The 19,574-nt window shown below is 53.0% G+C and overlaps 1 protein-coding gene across 1 annotated transcript in view; it reads left to right on the forward strand.

Annotated features, from left to right (window-relative positions):
• The first annotated feature begins 273 nt into the window (after positions 1 to 273).
• RAI1 (retinoic acid induced 1) overlaps positions 274 to 19,574 on the forward strand; it is a 93,794-nt gene continuing 74,493 nt past the window's right edge. Inside the window, exon 1 of the transcript XR_007497542.1 lies at positions 274 to 322. The gene's annotated coding sequence lies outside the window, so the exon portion shown is untranslated. The remainder of the gene's footprint in view (positions 323 to 19,574) is intronic.

The raw sequence follows: 19,574 nt of genomic DNA on the forward strand, positions 1-19,574 counted from the left end.
AGGAGAGGCGCGGCGCGCGCGGGAGCGCGAGGGAGCGAGGCGCGAGCCCCGGCCGCCGCGAGGCGAGCGGCGGGCGCAGAGAAAGGAATCGAGCGAGAGAGCGGGCGCTCACATCTTTTTCTCTCAAGGACCTTGTCTGGTGGCCGCCTTCTGCAAGCCTGAGGCCCTCGAGGGGGGCGAGCGCGCGCGAGTGGCGGAGAGAGGCGAGGCGAGGCGAGGCGAGGAGAGAGAGAGAGAGAGAGAGACACGGCGCGGGCACAGGGAGGCAAGAGCGAGGAGCCCCACGCCGGCGCCCCGAGACCCAGGAGGAGCCAGCCCTCAGGTATGGTCGGCGGCGGCCGAGCTTTGTGTCTTGCGGGGGGAGGCAGTTGCGGGGCGCGGGTGTCCCCTCTCCCCATGCAGTCCAGCCGCTGCCCTCTGCGGGCACCCCTCCCGCCGCCCCGCCGCGATCTTGCTTGGCTGGAGTTGCGGGTTGGCCTGTTTTGGCGTTTTCCACGCCGGTGGGAGACAGACAGAGAGAGAGAGAGCGCGAGAGAGGCTTAGTCCCGGGAGAAGGAATTTCTTTCCTTTTTATTTTATTTTATTTTATTTTTATTTCTGGAATCGGAGTTTTCTGCTGGTGCTGGAAATCCCCCTTCCCGGCCCTCTCCAGCCCAGCCTGGCTGAGTGAGCGACGGGGGTGCCGGGGGGGGGGGGGGACTCAATGGATGGTGAGGCTGGGGGCCGCAGATCCCCGCGTTGGGAGATGCGATGCGATGCGGGAGGAGGCAGGAGTTGAGCTCAAGTTCGCGGCGGAGCGGGGCTGGCTGGAAAGGGCCGAGTGCGCGCCCCGGGCAACCGGTGGGAAAGTTCCCGGGCTCGCTGCGTCTGTCCCCGGGGACTCGGCCCCTCGACGCCTCCGTCTCCTCCTCCTCCTCCTCCTCCTCCTCCTGCGCGCCTGGCTTGCGCCTGCCTTCCGGACCTGGACGGGCTGGAGGGAGCCTCCGCGTCTGTCCGACACTCCCCCCGAGACCCCTCCACTCCACTCCCCTCTTCTCCCCACAGCCGGCTGCTGACAATGAAACCGGCGCCTCCCCCAGCAGCTTGTGTGTGCGCTTGTGTGGGGGCGGGGGCGGCTGACCCCGGGCAGGGCAGGGCTGTTGGGGTCCAGACGTTGATGTCCGTCGTGTGGCTTTGGGAGGGGGCGGGTGGGTGGGTGCAAGGCCTGGGTCCTGGGTGCTCGCCCCCCTTTGGGCTCAGTGGCGACTGGTTCTACTGCCGGGGGACTTTAGGTACCTTGGGCCTCCCTCCGACCTGTGTCGTCCTGCCCCTCACCCCCACACCCCGACCCGGCTTCCCCTCCTGTACACTGCGGGCTCCAGAGGCGATCCTGAGAGAGTGAGAGTGAGAATGAATGTGTGTGTGTGTGTGTGTGTGTGTGTGTGTGTGTGTGTGTGTGTGTCCGTCCGCGCGCGCGCGTGCGCGTCTCCAAGTGTTTGTCTCCTGCGATCCACAGCAGACGCTGCTCTCTGCTCGGTGACCCGGAGATCCGGACTCCTGCCCCCCCCCCTTTCAGAGGCTGGGGGGAGGGGAAGGAAGGGGGAGGGGAGCGGTACTTGATTTCCCACCCAGACTGGCAAAGGTTTTGGTGCGAGCCCTGAAAATGAAAATGTCTGTCGTCTGAGGACCGCAATCCTGAGCGGCCACTTAACTCTACGGGGTGGGGGAAGGGCTTCGCGCCCCCCCCCCCATCTTTTTTGCTCTTTGGTGTCTGGTACAAGAGAAAGATGTAGGAAGGGGTGAAGGGCCACTTGGAATCAGGAGGGGCTGAGAAATTCATGAAATCTGCCTTCACTGGTTTTCCCCGGCTAGTAGGGGAGAGGGCTAAAGGGGCTGCGCCCCCCCCCCCCCATTCCTTTTGCTTCCCAGGTTCAACAGCCAGGTCTGAGAACCTTAGGTGGCAACCCCAACTAGGATGGAAATTCTTCTCTTTACTTCCAGGGGATTCCTGGGGGGAAGGGGCTAGCTGTCAGCTCTAGGCTGGTTACTCTCTCCTGGACCAAGACTAGAAAGAGTTAACTCTGCTCAGAAATCTGTCAGCCCTGACCCAGCAGGGACACTGCTCACCCGTGTGGGACCCTTTGACGTGCTAACAGTGTGACACTGACTGACTGGAGCTTGCAGATTCCATCCCTCCATCCCCTAATCTCCTCTTCTCACCCTCAGGGACTCTGGGCTGGCCCAGACTCAGGAACCAGGTGAGGCCTGGAGAGGTCATTGGGAGGGGGGGCTGCCCATGGGACTAGGACAGGGCCAGAAAAGGGGAAGCCCCTTCGATACTATATCTCCACAGTGGCCCTACTCACAGCCCCCACTGGCAGCCTGCCTGTAAAGGAGCTGTGCACCCAGTGCCAGTCCTTGAGAGGCACAACTGAAATCAGCAGGATTTGCTTGTCACTCTGAAGCCCCCTTAAGGCACAACCCTTTGGTTAGCACGATTGGGGTGGGGGTGCCTTTAACCCCTCCCCTGGAGTTTCCTTTCCCTGCAGGTAAGAACCACTATTCTCTGCAGATCTCAAAGCCCACCAGGGGTCTGGCATGCAGTGGGCACTCAGCTTTGGCTGGACAAACAGGAGTGAATGGATCAGTAATGAATGAATGAATGAATGAATGAATGAGTGGAAGGGAAAGTTTCTCAATTAAAGACGTTTTGTCTTGTTTGCTATTGGGGCCCCATCCAGCTGGGTACAGGCATAGTATACGGGCTGCCACTTGAGCTATGGTCCTTGTTCTAGTCTTTTATTTTCCCCAATATGTGTCATTTAAAAGAGGATCAATAGGAAAATCCTTAAAATAGATATGCAAAAGGTGACTGATGGTCTTCCTGGGCTATGACATTGCTAGTATTTTGGTATGGTCCTTCCCAGTCTCTTGGCGTTGGTGGTTTGTTTATCTCAAAAGACTTTGTCGTCATTCTCTATATTCAGATATCTATCCCGCTTTCTGCGTTGGTGCTAATAGGAGCCTTTCCTGTTTTGTAATGAACTCTTCATAAACACCATGGACAGTGTCTGCAGGCTTTTCCAATCAAGTGTGTATGCCGTCATGCACTTCATGCTCCTCTTTTGTTCAGCACCCGGGATGCTGATGAACGGGGTACAGTGGATTTATTTTTGTAGAGAGAGGTTTTTTTTATGTTTAAGATGATTTCCTCAAAATGACGCTGTTGTTGCTGCTGCTGCTGAAGGCTGTGAAATGCCTGCAGTGGAGGAAATGAACTACTTGTTTTTCCCACATAACTGGGACACTATTTTTCTTCCTTCCTCACAATCCAGAACCTTCTGTCAGAACCAATGAATCACCTGTCTGAATCCCTTACTTTGACAGAGAAGGAAATGGGAGTCCTGAGAGGGGAAGTGAATCCCAAGGTCACACAGCAGTCCTTAGGTAGTGCAGCAGCTAGGAACTGTCCTTTCAGTCTCCTCAGCCATGTAGGACCCGAAGGGTTCTTTAGACTGACCTGGCCCATTTCACAGATGGGGCACTGAGACCCCAAGAGAAGAGAAGCATCCTGCTTGTCCCTGGACTTGTGGCTGGTGCATACCGACTCTTGGTCACTTGGCTGTGTCCAGTGGGGCCTCAAGGCCATCTGTGTAACCTTGCCAGCCACAGATTCCTCGCAGCCTTGCCTCTCAATGCCCATTTCATGGTATGTGTGTGTTTGTGGCGACAGGGTCTAAAATGTGCAAGCATCAAGACACACCCCCAGCCGCTCCCCCTTCATCCATGCGTTCCATTCTTTTAGAAAGAAAAACCAAAGCCTGTATAGTGAGAAGAAGGGCCCCTGTAGTGGTTGTGTCCCAGTTTACTAGCTAAGAGACTTAGCTCTGGGACTGTTCAAGAGCTGGATACAAATGGGAAATGGGAAGAACCAGCTACCTTGTAAGCTCTCTTTGCTCTTAGTGTTTCCCCAAGAAGACCCCTGTGGAGGGGGTGGGGAGAAGGAAATGAAGGCTAAGGGGTTTGGACAGTGGCTCAGGTAGAGCATGGATTTTGTGTGTGTGTGTGTGTGTGTGTGTGTGTGTGTGTGTGTGTGTGTGTGTGTGTGCGTGTGTGCATGTGTGCGTGCCTCAGTTCCATCCCTGGCACCTCCAGTAAAGAAAGAAAAGAATGGATGGGGCCAGAGAGATAGCACAGCGGTGCTTGCCTTTCAAGCAGCTGATCCAGGACCTAAGGTGGTTGGTTCAAATCCTGGCATCCCATATAGTCCCCTGTGCCTGCCTGGAGCTATTTCTGAGCAGATAGCCAGGAGTAACCCCTGAGCACCACCGGGTGTGGCCCAAAAACCAAAAAAAAGAAAAGAAAAGAATGGAAGCTAAGGCAAGGAGAAGGAGAAAAGGGATGGAAAAAAGGGAGGGGAAGTCAAGAAGGAAGGTTGCTTAAAATGAAGAGAGAAGAAAGCTCCCCACCCCCACCCCCTAATTGGTCACCCAGAGGAGACTTTATTCTCTGTGTGGACTTTATTCTCTGGGGGGGTATTGGCTGCTCAGTGCTGATGTCCAGGAAGGTCTGGGCATTGAGGTGGACTCTTTCTGTGGGGGGAGAGGCTGGGAGCTCTGAGAGTCCAAGGTGTCTGGCCAGACGAGGTCTAGGGAGGCAGGACCTGGTGGGGACTTCTCTGCTCTCAGCATTCCCCCTGGGGTGGTGGCCCAAGGGTGAATGCAGTATCAGGTTATCGTGGCTCCACTTTCCCCTCACAGTGTGCCTGCTGCCCTGGTCCCTCCAGCATGTGGACTGGTGAGGTTGTGAGCAGCCTTCCGTGGCATTCTGGCATTTGGGCATCTCTGATGTGTCTGTGCTTTGCCACGTCCTCACAAGGCGCGTGCACATCCGTGTGTGCTTATGTATCATATGTCTCTGCGTTTTCTCCTGTCTGTGTATTCTTGGTGTCCTGTATGTGTGTGCCCACAGGAGTGCATCTGTGTGTGCTCATGGCTCATGTGTGCCTTCCAGCCTGATTTGTGGGTGTGCCTGCATGCGTGTGCAAATCTGTATGCATGTCTGTGGGCATGTGCACGTGTCTGTGTCTGTGAGTCTCTGATCTCATTCATGCATTTTTTTTCGATGGGGGGAGGGGAGAGCATGTCCTGAGCTTGGGCACGTGCCTGTTTGTCTGTATGCGAGCACACACTTTCGTCCTAATGGCCCCAAGAGGGATCCAGGCATCAGGCTTTTGTGTTGCTTTCAAGGTTGCGGCCTGCCGGGTGGGTAAGGGGGGTGGCCTTCGGCTGGGAAGGGTGGGTGGGGGAAGGCAAAAGAAAATCTTAAAAGACTGTCTTCCCTCTGGTCTCCAAGGAGATCAGCCTGTGAAATGATCCGCACGTTAATTAAAAACGATTATATCCTGATTGAGCCATTCCGACTCACATCCCCCAGCCATGGAGAGGATGGAGCTAAGACCAGAGGCTGCAGGATGGAGCAGGGTCTAATGGCAGGGCACAAGCCAGCTCCAGCCCCAGCCCACAGAGGGGAGCTGGCCCTGGAGGTTGCACGAACTGGCAAAGTGCTGGGGTATTTGTTCAGGGCTAATTTGGACTTCTTATGGACTTGACCATGCTCTCCAGGGGGTACCGAGTTTCCAGAAGCAAGGTGATAGCCACTGGCCCCGAGGATTCCCACTGGTAGACTGAAATGGTTTGTAAGTCTGTTTGTAAGTCCATGTTTGTGGTTCTGGTTTTACAGAGAAATAGCATGCTTGAGATCAAAGAGTCAGAAATTGGGGGCCCTAGATTGGATTAAGGCTTAGATCCCAAGGCCTAAAGCCCCACAATAAGGCATTTATTTATCCTCCTTTTTTGTTTTGTTTTGTTGGGCTTACTTCTGGCTCTGCACTCAGGGATCTCCTGGCAGAACTCAGGGGACTGTATGGGGTGCCAAGGATCAAACCCAGATTGGCCGCGTGCAATGCAAATTCACTACTTGGCCTGACTTCTGCAGGACTTCTGAGAATCTAGGCACCCAAGAACTTGCCAGCATCTGTCTCTATACACTTGGTGTGACTCCTTTGAGAGTCATGTGAGGGTAGGACCATGATGTCCATTCATGTGGAAGCTGAGAACTCACCAGCTTGAAGCAGCATGGGATGGGCTTCTTGCTCTCAATAGTTGGTATACTCCATGTCTGCTGACCACTGTTCAGCTTCAATCCTGATTCAGGCCTCCAAGAACTCTCTGGGGAAAAAATCTGCCTGATGATCTCTCCTCAGTCAGTTCTGTAGAGATGGCATTAGTGGGAAATCATCATCAAAACAATCTGGGGGCTAGAGAGATGGCTCAAAGAGCTAAGCACATGTTTTACATAGAGAATCCTTGGTTTCTGTACAGGCCCGCCAAGTACTACCAGATCTGACCCCTGAATACTGCCAGGTAGGGCTTCCCAAACCATAACCATAATAGCAATATTAATAGCTACAGTTCAAGTTCTGTTGTAGTTCTTAAATTTTAGGTCTAGGTGCGCTAGAGCTAGAGCTTTGTGGGGATCCAGCTTCCAGAAGGGTGGCCCTACTACCCTTTCCCTTTCTGTGCCTCATACTGTTCATTCTTGTGTGCCCAGTCTGATTCATCTGAGAGGGGCTGGCTAATCCTGCTGCAAGAAGTACAAAAATTTTCCAGGGCTTTCCCCACTTCTTTGAGCCTCAGCATTCCCTATTGTGCTTTTACACTGGGAAAAAAAAAAACCCACAAAGGGGTCAGGACTGAAGTGTTCAGATGCACAGTTTTTATTTATGCATCTGTATATTCAAGAGTACATGTGTGTCTCTGGGACAGGAATGCTGGGATGTGGCTTCTAAGAGAGAGACAAGCTTCTCCTCTGTTCTCCTGGAGACAGTAGGGTTGAGATGGCTGTCTTCTCAGTAGCAACCTCCAGGGAATTAAGCTCATTGGACCCGTTGGAAGCCACATTATCAAAGGGTAAGCTCCCATGGAAAGGGAATGGATGCTCCTGTTGGACTGGGTTCCACATTTTAGGGAGGCATGAGCAGTGGGAGAGTTCTAGGGACAGAAATGGTGTCATGAGGAATTAAATGGGCCCAGAAAAAGCAGGACTTGCACATTCCCAGAGCATCACCAGTCAGGCAGATGCTGGCTTAGCTCAGATAAAGCCCTTTACAGCAGAGACATGCTGCCTGCCCTCAGTCATCCCTGAAAAGTGACACCTCCCAGGAGCACCTTGACCTGGTGGTATCTGCCTACGTGCAAAATATTCCCTTATTGCCTTTCCTGAAATGTCTCCATTGGTCAAAGCCCGGGAAGTCCCTGTTTAAAAATGCAAATGCTTTACCTTGGAGAAATGATCAGAAGATGAACTCATGTTTGCATAATGCAGGGGCCCTGAAGGGCCAGTATGCAATGCTAATGAGGGGTGCCCTTGTGGGTTTGGCAGCTCTCCCCTGCCTGGACAGAACCCTCCATGCTACAGCTGGGGGCACACAGTTCAGGGCGCTCATCACTCACTTTCTCGGGAGCCAGATGTTTCCATGTTGGCTTCTGGTTGGAGTATATTGTCTAATCCAGCAATCCACTCGTGGCCAGATTTGGACCCTGGGCCACCAGTTTACAGCCCAATAGTTATTTCCCAGCAGTCACTGGAACTATCTCTGTGCTTAGCCCTGAACCTCGGACTTCCAGCACATGAGATCTGTGCATGGTGACAGTCTCAGCTACATTCCACACCTTCCTGGACCCTGAGAGCTACTTAACAGGTGAGGGTGTGGGGGAAGAGGGCACTGGATCATCCTGGCTCCCTTCACAGGACCTATCATGGTCTGACCCAGTTAGCCACAAGCTTTCATAGCTGCTCCCAGTGGGGTACAGAGGGGCAGGGGTGTGGTGGGCATCTGATGGGCACCTGGTTTACAGAATTTGCTTTTTGATAGTCCCATGGGTCCACAGCCTATCTGAGGAGAATTGGGGGTTGGGGGAACTCCTAGCGGAGGATTGGGCAGCAGATCTGGAAAGAGGAAATCTTTGACTGGAGGAGGAAGGCTATGTATGGGTCAGAGAACTCCAGAAGGTCAGAAGGTGGGGGTGGGGTAGGAATAGGGCCTTGATGCTGGAGGGTTTCATTCTGAAGGCAGTGGGCCGTGGAGAGCTCTGTGGACTGGAGACACAGAAGTTTGTGGCAGGGAGTACTCTGGTGGTTTTCAGTCTCTTGTAGCGTTAGAAAAGATGCTGAGCCTCAGTGAGGGGCTCAGATGGCTGAGCACATGATTAGCACGCAGGGTCCTCTAAACTGGGGCCCCAATCCACACCCAGCCCAGCACAGAACTGGCAGTAGCTTCTGAGAATCTCCGTGTGGGCTAGAGAAGAAAACAGAGGAAAGGCCCTGGGGCCTGCCACCCTTCATCTGCACAGGTCTCAGTTCCTCCCTCAGATCTCCTGGATCTGACTGGTACAGCCTGGGCAGCACAAGCACTTCTCCCTTTCTTGCATTCCTCTCTTCTGCCTCCCACCTGCCAGCTGCTGTGTGGACCTGGAGTATAGTTGCAGCGGGGGTCCAGGCTCTCTTGGCTCCCGAGCTCCTGCCTGAGCTTGGAACTGCTCCTCCCAGCCCTGTAGCAGGTCTCAAACCCTGGAAGGGATTATTAAATCTCCGCTGGGGAAGGAGGCTGTAGTCCTCAGGGACTGGTAATTAAAGCCTGTCAGATTGTAATTTCCTCCAAGGAAGGTGCAGAGAGAGCAAGCAGGGAAAGGAACCCGGGGCTCTGGAGAGGGCAGGAGAAAGAGCATGGAGGAGAGGGTGGTGTGGCCTGGAATCTGTGGAGTTAGACTACAGACTCCAGCACTGACAAGCTTCAAAGATTCTTGCTCTGGTTAGGGTGTTTGCCTTGCACGTGGCCAACCCGGGTTCAATTCCTGGCATCCCATAGGGTCCCCTGAGCCTGCCAGGAGTGACTTCTGAGCACAGAGCCAGAAGTAACTCCCGAGCACTGCCAGGTGTGGCCCCTAAACCAAAGACAAAAAAAAAAAAAAAAAGATTCCCACTCTTTCCTTTTAACACTGGAGGAAACCGAGATTCGGAACTGGTTCAAGGTTCAGCAGGCTAAGAAACAATGATGCTGGGAGAGTGAAGTTCGTGAGGCGGGGGCCAGGAGATAATGCAGGGCCAGAGCACATACCTGTCATGCATGAGGCCCTGAGTTCTAGCCCCAGCACACCAGGGCCTCCTGGGCACTCCTAGTGCCTAATAAGTAAGCACTTCAACTATCAAGCCTGGACCCCAGGGCCAAGCCCCAAGCACCACCAAGGATGCTCATCCTTGTGTGTTGTTTCCCCTTCCCCCAGTTCTGCACTGCTTAATCCCAAGGGAGACCCAGGCAGGCGCAGTCTGAAGCAGCGTTGCCCTCTCACTCATTATCTGCCCTATGTCAGGGTCTCCTGTCAGGGGAGGGGCGCAGGCAGGCATCTGGGTCCCTGGGTGACTGGCAGGAGCGGGCTGCCCAGGGTTCAGGCTGCCTGCCATTCACTCACTCACTTTGCTCTGGGTAGCTCCAATCTGTCAAAACTGCTGATAAGTTTAGGCTTCTTTGTAGTCCAAGCAGCGGCCTTGGCCAAGGAGTGCAAACTCGGACACTGACGGGAACTAGCCTTGGAGAATTCCTCCCGCCTAGGACTCATCTTTCCTCTCACCACAAGAAGAAAGGGCCTGGGATGGGGTCCTTGCCATCTCTGAACAGAACAGTGCACCACAGAGGTGCAGAGAGCCCTGTGTTGCTTTCTATAAGCCATCTGAGCCTGTGAAGACCCCCTTCCTCACCCTGCCCGCTGCCAGCTTCTGTCCCTTTCCCTTTGTGTTCCCACAGCCCTTCCTCCGCAACACAGGCTGGAGCTCGGCTTCCCATGGTGCCTCAGAGGGTCTTCATAGGCCAGCACAATGTTCTGTCCTTTATTTGTTTGGTTTCTGAATTATTTGGTTTGGGGGCCACATCTGGCAGTGCTACTTCCTGCTTTGTGCCTGGAGGTTTGCTCCTGGTAAAGCTCAGTGGACCAGGTAGTGCTGGCTGCTGTTATGCACAAGCCTCCTTTCTGGCCCCAGCACAGGGTTTTAAAAACAGTGTTAAGGGTCAGAGCAATAGCATAGCGGTAAGGCATTTGCCTTGCATGAAGCCAACACAGGATGGATGGCCAACACAGGATGGACCACGGTTTGAATCCTAGCATTCTATATGGTTCCCTGTGCCTGCCAGGAGCGACTTCTGAGCACAGAGCCAGGAGTAACCTCTGAATGCTGCTGGGTGTGACCCCAAAACAAAAACAGCGTTAGATCTCACATTAAAATCCTACACTGTGGGAGGGGTGGTTTGATCTACACCTGGTTGTGCTCAGGGCTCTGTGCTCAGGCATCACCCATAGCAGTACCTGGGGACTATATGGGGTACCCTCCTCACTGAACTGTCTGTTCTGGCCTTAAACTTCTACCCCGCTTCTATGAAACTGCAGGTTGTAGCAGAGGCCCACGTGCCCCCAGGGCACAGCCCTGCAGCTCAGAGCCAGCAGTGGCAGCCCACAGGGCCCCCTCCCCCCATCACTGTAGGGGTCTCCACCATCCCAGGAGGTGAGTTTGCTGCCCAGTGTAGATCTGGTGTCCATTCTGGCACACAAGCTCTCACTGATCTTGGGCAGATGCTGTACGTGAAACACGTCTGTAAAATGTTAGAACTGAGACCTGACTCTAAGCTGAGTCTTTAGGGTGTTTTCCTGAAATTCTCCAGGCCAAATAACAGAAATGTTCCTGGTGGGGTGACTCCATTCAAGAGTGTAGTGAGCTGGGGGTGTGTGTGTGAATGCCTGTGACCCTTACAACAAGCTTGGCAGAGGTCCAAACATGCTGCAAACAGAGGTGCCAGGGCACCACATGTTCCCTCCCAGGGTCACTCACCAGCCTGCACCTGACAGCACCAATGTGAGAAGTGGTGGGGGAGGGGACGGTGCTTGTCCTGTTTTTCAGCATCGAGGAAAAGTGGGGTATACAGAGTTGAGCTGACAAGTCCCTGGTCCTAACAGGGCCCTTGTCCTCGACTCCCAGTCCAGTGCTCATTCCAGTTAAAAAAACAAAAAACTGTAAAAATTGGCTCTTTGCAGAGCTATTGCTTCCTGTGCATTTAAAAAAATTCTCTTTTCGTTAATATGCGGGAGAGATTTCTATGTTCTTGTACATAACCTTTTGCTGAAGCGACAACGTGCGATAAAAGGGTCCCAGGAGAGCTGGTGTAATTTGGGCTGTGAGGGACAGAGAATACCAATGCAGAAGTCTCTTCAGAAGGCCTGGCTGCTTTCGGAGACAGGCAGAGGGGGCCCCCTCTAACTTACCCCCAGGCCTGGCCCACAGTGCCCACCCGGACCCGACCCCATGTTGCCCTCCAGGTGTGTGCTTGCAGTTTGCCAGCTCAGAAGCAAGAGGATCTCAATGCTTAGAAGAGGTCTAAGGAAAGAGGAAATGAATTTTCAGGGTCCAGAAGGATAGGGAGAAGAATTGAGGAGGGCCGGATGCACAGGCCACATGTCTAGGTAAGAGCTGACCAAGCTGAAGGGTGACAGACAAAGGGGGCCCTCTGCAGGCAAACTGAGGGGCGTTAGCATCTGCCCTAGGCCCCTAAGGATCAGAAAAGAGGTCTTGGGAGGTTCGTTAATTGAGGTTGATTCTAAATTGGGAGGCTTAATAAATGGTAATTATCCTCCCATGGGGGCTGAGCAAAGCTAACCAGTAAGGCTAAGCTCTGGACACCGAATTCTCGGGCACAGTGGCCTTTTCTCTCGCACCCAGCTGGAGGTGCTGAGAGCTTCCCCCTGTAGGGTATGAGGGCCAGACCTGGGGCTCACCAGGAGTGACCTGGCTTCTTTGTTTTTGTGGGGTGGGGCTTCATTCCTGCCGGTGTTCAGGGCTTACTTCTGGCTCTGTGCTCAGGGGTCACTTTAGGTGGGACTCGGGGAATTGTGTGGGGTGCCAGGAATCCAACCCATGTGTTGGCGGCATGCAAGGCAAGTGTTTGCCCACTATATTGTCTCTCTGGTTCCATCACTTCTTCATGTGGGCCCAGCATGTGAACATGTAGAGTTGTGTGTCTGCAGGTGGGTATGCCTGTATGTCTGGGCTTTGTGCCTGTCCCAGTCTCTCTCTTTTCAGCTCCCCGCAGACTCATTTCCCTCAGAAAGTGATTCTCTCACTCCTGCCATGTATCAGAGCACAGGGAGGAGAGATGCCGTGGTGTCTCAGCAGGACAAGGCCAGTGGGATTCTGGAGAGCAGAGCCTGGTTGTGTGGAAAAGGGCACAGGGCTTTGCCTCCTGTCTAAACAGTTTTGTTTTGTTTTGTTTGCAGTGCCATCATAGGAATCCAGGCCTCACATACACAAGTGCTCTTCTGCTGAGCTCCATGCCTGACCACAGTTTCCATTTCAACTAAAGAAGGGTGACCCAGAAATAGCCTGGTCTGTTCCAGGATGGAGGGGCCACCCCCCACTTTTGGAGGCCTGCTAGCGAAGAGACACGTGTACCTTCATCTCCTTTAGTATCCTGTCCTGAGCCTCCCACTTGTGATTTCCCCAACGTGACTCATACCAAAGACTTGGCTCCCACCACTAGGCTCTCACCTCTGAACCCTTGTGTCCAGAAAGCCCCAGAGAAGTAAGCAGGGGTGGTGATTGTGTGTGAGGAGAGAGCAGGCTGCACATGTGTCTGAGGTGGGTGTGTACTGTGCAGTTCAGTGGCTGGGTTGTCGGTGTGTTGGATGTGCTCTGAGGGACAGGAAATGTGTGTGGGGGGGGTACGTTTCTGGGCTTCATCAAGGTATGAAGTATGAGTGGAGGCATGGAGTCGTGTTTGTGTGTGTGTGTGCTGAGGGTGTGTCCTGGGGCACTGGACCCACTCATTCTGATTTGTTCGATTTCCCTTCAGGCCCCGCTCAGAGCAGAATTAGGAGGCTTCCTATTGTCCCAAACTCTTGTTATCCTTGCTCCTCACTCCCTTTGCACCTGCTACTTTTTTTTATTGTTTGTTTTGGTTTTGGTTTTTGGGCCATACCTGGTGATGCTCAGGAGTTACTCCTGGCTGTGTGCTCAGAAATTGCTCCTGGCAGACTAGGGGACCATATGGGAAGCTGGGGGATCGAACCGCTGCCTGACCTAGGTTAGCGCGTGCAAGGCAGATGCCCTATTGCTTGCACCACTGCTCTGGCCCCATGCCACTTCTTGACTGCACCTGCATATCTGGGTCTACAGTGCCCCAAGGGTTGGGATAAAGTTTAAAGGGTGGAGACCTGAGTAATAGTACAGCAAATTGCTTTGCAATCTTGCCTTGTACGTACTTGCATGATCACTAGCATCCCATATGGTCCTCTAAGCACCACCAGCAGTGATTCCTGAATGCAGAGCCAGTAGTGAGTCCTGAACACCGCCTATGGTCCTAAAACAATAACAGCCAAAAAAGAAAGTTCAAAGGGTTGAGCACTGGGTGCTTTAAGATTCCCCAAACACGGGCCCCCAGAGATAGCACAGTGGCGTTTGCCTTGCAAGCAGCCGATCCAGGACCAAAGGTGGTTGGTTCGAATCCCAGCGTCCTATATGGTCCCCCGTGCCTGCCAGGAGCTATTTCTGAGCAGACAGCCAGGAGTAGCCCCTGAGCACCGCCGGGTGTGGCCCAAAAACCAAAAAAATAAAATAAAATAAAATAAAATAAAATAAAAAAAGATTCCCCAAATACAGCTAAAGGTGATCCTCCCACCTCTATTCCGGAACCTCTCTGTGTAGCATGAAAGCAAAGCAAAGACGAGTGGTCCCAGTTGTGCCTGAGCAGGCTTGGGGAAGCTGCCACCCTGTCCTTGAAGGAAGTGGTTTCTAAGTGTCAGCAGAGGCCAGCCAGCAGGGCCTGTGGAAGGGTTAGGGGCAGATCCAGATAGGAGTTTCCATGGAGAGAATATTTCTATAAATTGTATTTCTGGAGAAAGAATGAGAATATTTCTAGAGGAAATCATTTCTGGGGAGGAACATTCCTGAAGATGAAATGGGCATTTTTGGAACTGAACTTCAGAACATTTCTATCATTTTGTTGTTGCTTTTGTTTGTTTTGGGGGCAATTCCTGGTGGAGCTCAGGAAGGGATCATTTGAGATGACATGATCAAACCTGGGTTGGGCACATGTACAGTAAGCACCCCACCCACTATATTATCTTTCTGGCCTCCTTAAGGACATTTCTGTAGATAGGAGTGGGCTTTTTCTGGAGTAAAGATGCGGCCTTTTTGGATTGCAAACACTGCTAGAGATAAAACATTTGTGGGAATGGACAATTTCTAGAGATAAACTGTAGTACCTCTGGAATTGAAGTGTTTTTGAAGATGATACTGGAGTAGTTCTGGGAATAAAATAGGGCGCTTCTGGATCGGAGATATTTTTGGAGCTGGGATGTGTATTTCAGGAAGTGGAACATTCTTGGAGTGAATATGGAGACTTTACAAAGAGCACTGGCGTTTCTGGAGGTAGATTACACCCGGAGATGAGAGGGGATATTTCTGGAGGTTAAATGGAACATTCGGGAGCTGAGAATATCAGGATTCAAACAGCATTTCTGGAAAGGAAATGGGTTCTCAGGGAAGGGGCATTTTCTAATTGAGGATAGCCTTTTTTTCTGAGATGAGGACATTGCTGAAAGGCTTTTATGGTGTCAGTGAGAGGGGGATTCTCACAGGTCCAGGAATATCCCCACATGCTGGTAATGGGGGGCTGGGCCTCCCACACACAGCAGGAAAGTTCCTGCCAAGTGCACCTGTTCTGTGAGCAGCAAAGGGGGTCCTCAGGGGACCTTTCCAGAGCCACCCACTGCCCAGGGCTGTGGAATGATTAAATCTAATTTAACTCAGTTTCTTTGGAGCCATCTAAGACTTCCTCCCCAGATCCCTCTGCCAGGAACTTTCACCTTTCTACAGCCCCCCCAGACCCTGACACTGGAGCAGCCCCAAGGTGACACTTTTTCAACTGAAAGGATGAGAGCAACCAGAAGACTAAATGTAGATGAAGCTTTGCCCTGGTCCCTGTGTGGATTCCAACCTTGCCCCCACCCCCCAAGGGTTCCAGGTTACCTCCCCCTATTGCACAAAAGTGGAAAGTGGCTATGGAAGCCCGTCATCACTTGAGCCAGCCTGGAGCCGGGAGTAATTATTTTTCATCCTTAATTGAAATTTCAGCCTCAGTGATCGTGCCTCAGAAGTGTAAGGCAGGCCCAGAGACCCTGTGCCTGGCCAAGGCAGAGTGGGGGTGGAAGTGGGGAGGTGAGCTTCCTCTCCTGCGCCCAGTAGACAACATCATGCTCCCAGAGCCGGTGTTAGGCAGGTTCCTACCCTGAGGGCTACAGAGAAGGATGGGAGTGTTCAGGAGTGGGGACAAATAGCAGCTATGGGCAGAACTTCTCCCCATGGGTTGGGATGGTTGCAGGAAAGTGGACTTGCAGGAGAAGCTCTGGCTGGATCTGAAGGAGTGGCGGACACAGCTCAGCAGAGCCTGCGAAGATGGCCAGAGGCCCAGTTCCTGGTTCAGAGCTGGGTGAGAAGGCCCTTTTGGCCTGTGAAGGTGGGGGTTGAGCCTGGGAGGGGGGTCCTGAGGAGCCTGTTTTCCCAGCTGTGGTCAGGTTGGGCGGAGCATCCAGGCTGGGCACTAGCTAGGTCACTATGCATACACACACACACACACACACACACACACACACACACACACACACGCAGGCACGCACAAACATGCACATTCTTTTTTCCTTCTCCCTTCCCCCATAATTCTCTACCTGGGTGGTCTCTGGGTGGTCTTAGCCGCTCCAGAGATCCTTGAGTCTGAGTGCTGGTGAAGTCAGAGGACTTCAGAGGCCATAAGAAACAAGAAGCTATGTAGTTCAGCCTGGCCTAAGACCTGCTCCTGAGCTTCTGGGGGATGGTTCAGAAGTTGCAGTTGCTTATTACATTTGCCCAGTTTCAGGCAAACCTAGGCCCCATCTCAAAGAAGCTACTGTGAGCACACCCTGGTAAGACTAAGGGGGCCTTTAGTGTTACCCATCTGGGAAAGGATTGATTTTTATTTTACTATTATTATTATTATTATTATTATTATTATTTTGGTTGTGCTCGGGCCTTACTCTTGGCTCTGTGCTCAGGGACTACTCCATGAGGGGCTGGAGGGACTGATCCTAAGTGGTGTCAGGGTGTGGGCCTGGGATGGCCATGTGAAAGGCAAGTGCCTTACCCATTATACTATCTCTTCAGTCTCTATGGCTGGTTTTTAGTGAAAGTATTTTCCTCCTTTTGCCACATCCTCTAGTGCCTGGATTTTGCTCCCATAGGACTTCATAGTCCCAGGAATCTAACCCCAGGACTCCTGCTAGCAGAGCATATATGTCAGCCTTCCAGCTATCTCCCCGATTCCATGGGAGTTTTCAAGGTTCATATACTTGCAAAGGGCCCCATACTATAAGCACAACTGACCTCACTGTTCCCATTCAGGAACATGCCTAGGCCTGAGTAGGCCCAGCCCAGTGCTCTACACAGAGTAGGGGAATAGCAGTGTTGTCCATGTAATAACTGATGGTGTTTTTTCAACACCCAGAAATGTCTGTGAGGGGGAATTCCCTACCTTGGCCCTCCCCTGCGGCAGGCAGTTTGTGATGAGATTTTGGAGTGAGGAAGAAGACGAGGAACCAGGATGCCACCTTCTCTGTGCACATGGAGGCAGCCACACACCCATTAAGTGCTTTCTGGAAAAACCATTAAGATGAGAGCCACGCTCGGCAAGCCTGCATCTCTGCAGCATGCCTGACCCCTGGCTCTGAAGCTCACAGCCTGTCTTTGGTGGGGAATGTGGGGCAGGCTAGGGCTGCCCTCCGAGGGGAGAGGGACAGAGATGGCTGGATGGGAAGGGACATGTTAGACCCAGAAGCCAGGGGAGTGAAAAGGCGAGTGCAGATGAAAAGGCACCCTCTATTTACAGCCCATTTGCTTAGAGGGAGATGGAAAGCAGACATAGGAAGAGGTGGAAGAGGAATAAGGTTAGAAGGAAGGGAGGGAGGGAGGGAGGGAGGGAGAGAGAGAGAGAGAGAGAGAGAGAGAGAGAGAGAGAGAGAGAGAGAGAGAGAGAGCATGTGAGAGTGCTTGTGATTAGAGTGCTTGTGACTTGACCCTGCTCTTCCTGCTTGCCTGCTCCTCCATCACCACCTCTGCCTACAGAGCTGGGGTGCTCTGCTCAATCTCAGATCCAGACACACACCAAACCCACCCTCATTCCTCACTGGCTAACTGCTGGGGGAGTGAGATGGGGGATTGAAACCTTACACCCTGTCTGCCCTGAGCTGAGTTGTCTCTCTACCGGGGAAGTCCCAGAGGCCTCCTGGGGTGGGGCCCAGGGCCAGCCCTGCCTGCCAGGTGCCAGTCAGCAGCTAAGCTGACCTCATTACCTTGGACCCAGACAGAGGGCAGCCTGTTCCCCTGGCACACAGCAGGCAGGGCTGACTGAGTCACGGTGCAGACAACTCCCTTTCCCGTGGGGTGGCGCAGGGTCTCCTGGTGCTGCATTACCTTCTCAGAAGGTGGCAGGTCTGGGGGCCTGTCCCTGTGGGATGCCTAGGCAGTGTGGTAAACCTGTGAAGCCAACTCTAGCCTGGTGCAGGCCCTGGCTGTCATGTATTCAGGTATTGAGCACTGGACATTCTCAGGGTGTCCACACAAGTGGGGAGCACTGGAATCTGGGCTGGGCTCCTGCTGCCTCTACCCTCTCTCTTTGGGAATCCTGGCCCCTGTCATGGCCATCCCTGGAGGAGGGTTCCTCCTGTTGCTCCCAACCAGGCCTGCTGGAAAAGTGGTTCCCTCTCAGCTTTGACAGCACCCTGGCCAGAAAGTGTCCTGATGATGTGCCAGCACATCCTGTGGGCACAAGAAGGAGACCCCAGCCCCAGGCTTCACGGTTCAGTGACTCTCCACTGGGACCCAGAGATCAGAGTCTTTGAGGCTGTAACTGTTTGCACCACAGCCCCTCATTCTGCTCTCCCATCCCCAGAATAGTGAGTTCTGGGCAGCAGGGATTTGGGGGAACAATGCTTTTTTTTTTTTTTTTGTATTTCTTTCTGACGCCCACTCTGGCAGGTCCCAGGATGGACCCAGGGCTTGGTTTTCCCCAGAACAAAGAGGCCTCTGCACGACAGGCTGGAGCGGAGGCTTCAATCAGAGCAGGTGAAAGGGAACTCAATCTCGCCTTTTGTTACTCAAGGAGGGAGCGAGGGAATGGATTTGCCCTTGAACAGGGAGAAAGGGAGGCTGGGAGGGGGACTTGTGTGTTGAAGGGCAGGGGCAGACATACCTGAGATGAGATGCCCCCCACCATCGCCCCCATAAGAGAGAGCCTGAAGATCGAGGTCATGGTTTTAGTATTCAGTGCACACGCACAACTTGCACACGCACTCACACGTCATCCTTCTCCCCCCACCTCTCTCCGAGGCCCCCTCTAAACCTCGAAGGTAGCATCTGACCACAGAGGAAGAGAAAGAAAAAGGAGGGAGGAAAGAGATTAGTGGGAAGAAAATCAGATTCTGGAGTTACTTAGTTACCGGTCCTAACGGCAGAAGGGCGGGCTCGGCCACCTTGCTGTGCTAGAGAACCCTCCCTTCCGGCCTCCATCACCCCATTAATAAGACCAGCCCTTGTTCGTGAGTTCTGTGGCAGGAAGGGAAGAATCAAGGACTTTTCAATAAGAGAGAACTCCCTGGGTGGTTTTGAAGAGTTGCTTTTAGTGTGGCAGTGAGGGACTTGTCCTCTGCACACTGCCCGGGCCGCCTTCCTCCGCCCGTGCTCTGTCTGGAGCTGCCAGCTCTGGGGGTCTCTAGACGGATGAGCTCTTTTCTCAGGAGCCCAATCATTTATTGTTCCTGTGTTTTCCTCCTGACACCTCCAGCTTAGTGGAGGCCACAGGCAGCCTTTGCTCTCAGGAAAACAAGAGGATACCCAAGGTGGTATCCTCCCTTGTAAAAAGCCCTTGTAAAAAGAGCTTTAACCCGGGGAGTGGGCCCCAGCTTAGAGCCCTGTCCTGTGATAGGAAACAAAGGCCTTGTTCCCACCCTGTGTGTGAGATCTGCCTGCTGGCCGCAGGGCTATGGCTTCAGTGCTCACAGACTGGGCAAGAAAAGTGAGTGAGAGTGTGTGTGTGTGTGTGTAGGGTGTGTGTGTGTGTAGGGTGTAAATGTGTGTAGGGTGTGAGTGTGTGTGTGTGTGTGTGTGTGTGTGTGTGTGTGTGTGTGTAGGGTATGAATGGATGAAGGCCTTGTTCCCACCCTGTGTGTGAGATCTGCCTGCTGGCCTCAGGGCCATGGCTTCAGTGCTCACAGACTGGGCAAGAAGTGTGTGTGTGTGTGTGTGTGTGTGTGTGTGTGTAGGGTGTGAATGGAAGAACAGCTTACCGAGAGGAGATGGTGGTAGGAAAGGAGGGAGACAAGCAAATCTGTTTTTATCAGACACTGCATATCTTAGGAAAGCACATTTCAGCTCTTTTTTGGCTTTTGGCAAGCTGGTCCTACCCTTTA

The sequence above is a fragment of the Suncus etruscus genome, chromosome 7, assembly GCF_024139225.1.
Source record: "Suncus etruscus isolate mSunEtr1 chromosome 7, mSunEtr1.pri.cur, whole genome shotgun sequence".
NCBI classification, from domain to species: Eukaryota; Metazoa; Chordata; class Mammalia; order Eulipotyphla; family Soricidae; genus Suncus; species Suncus etruscus.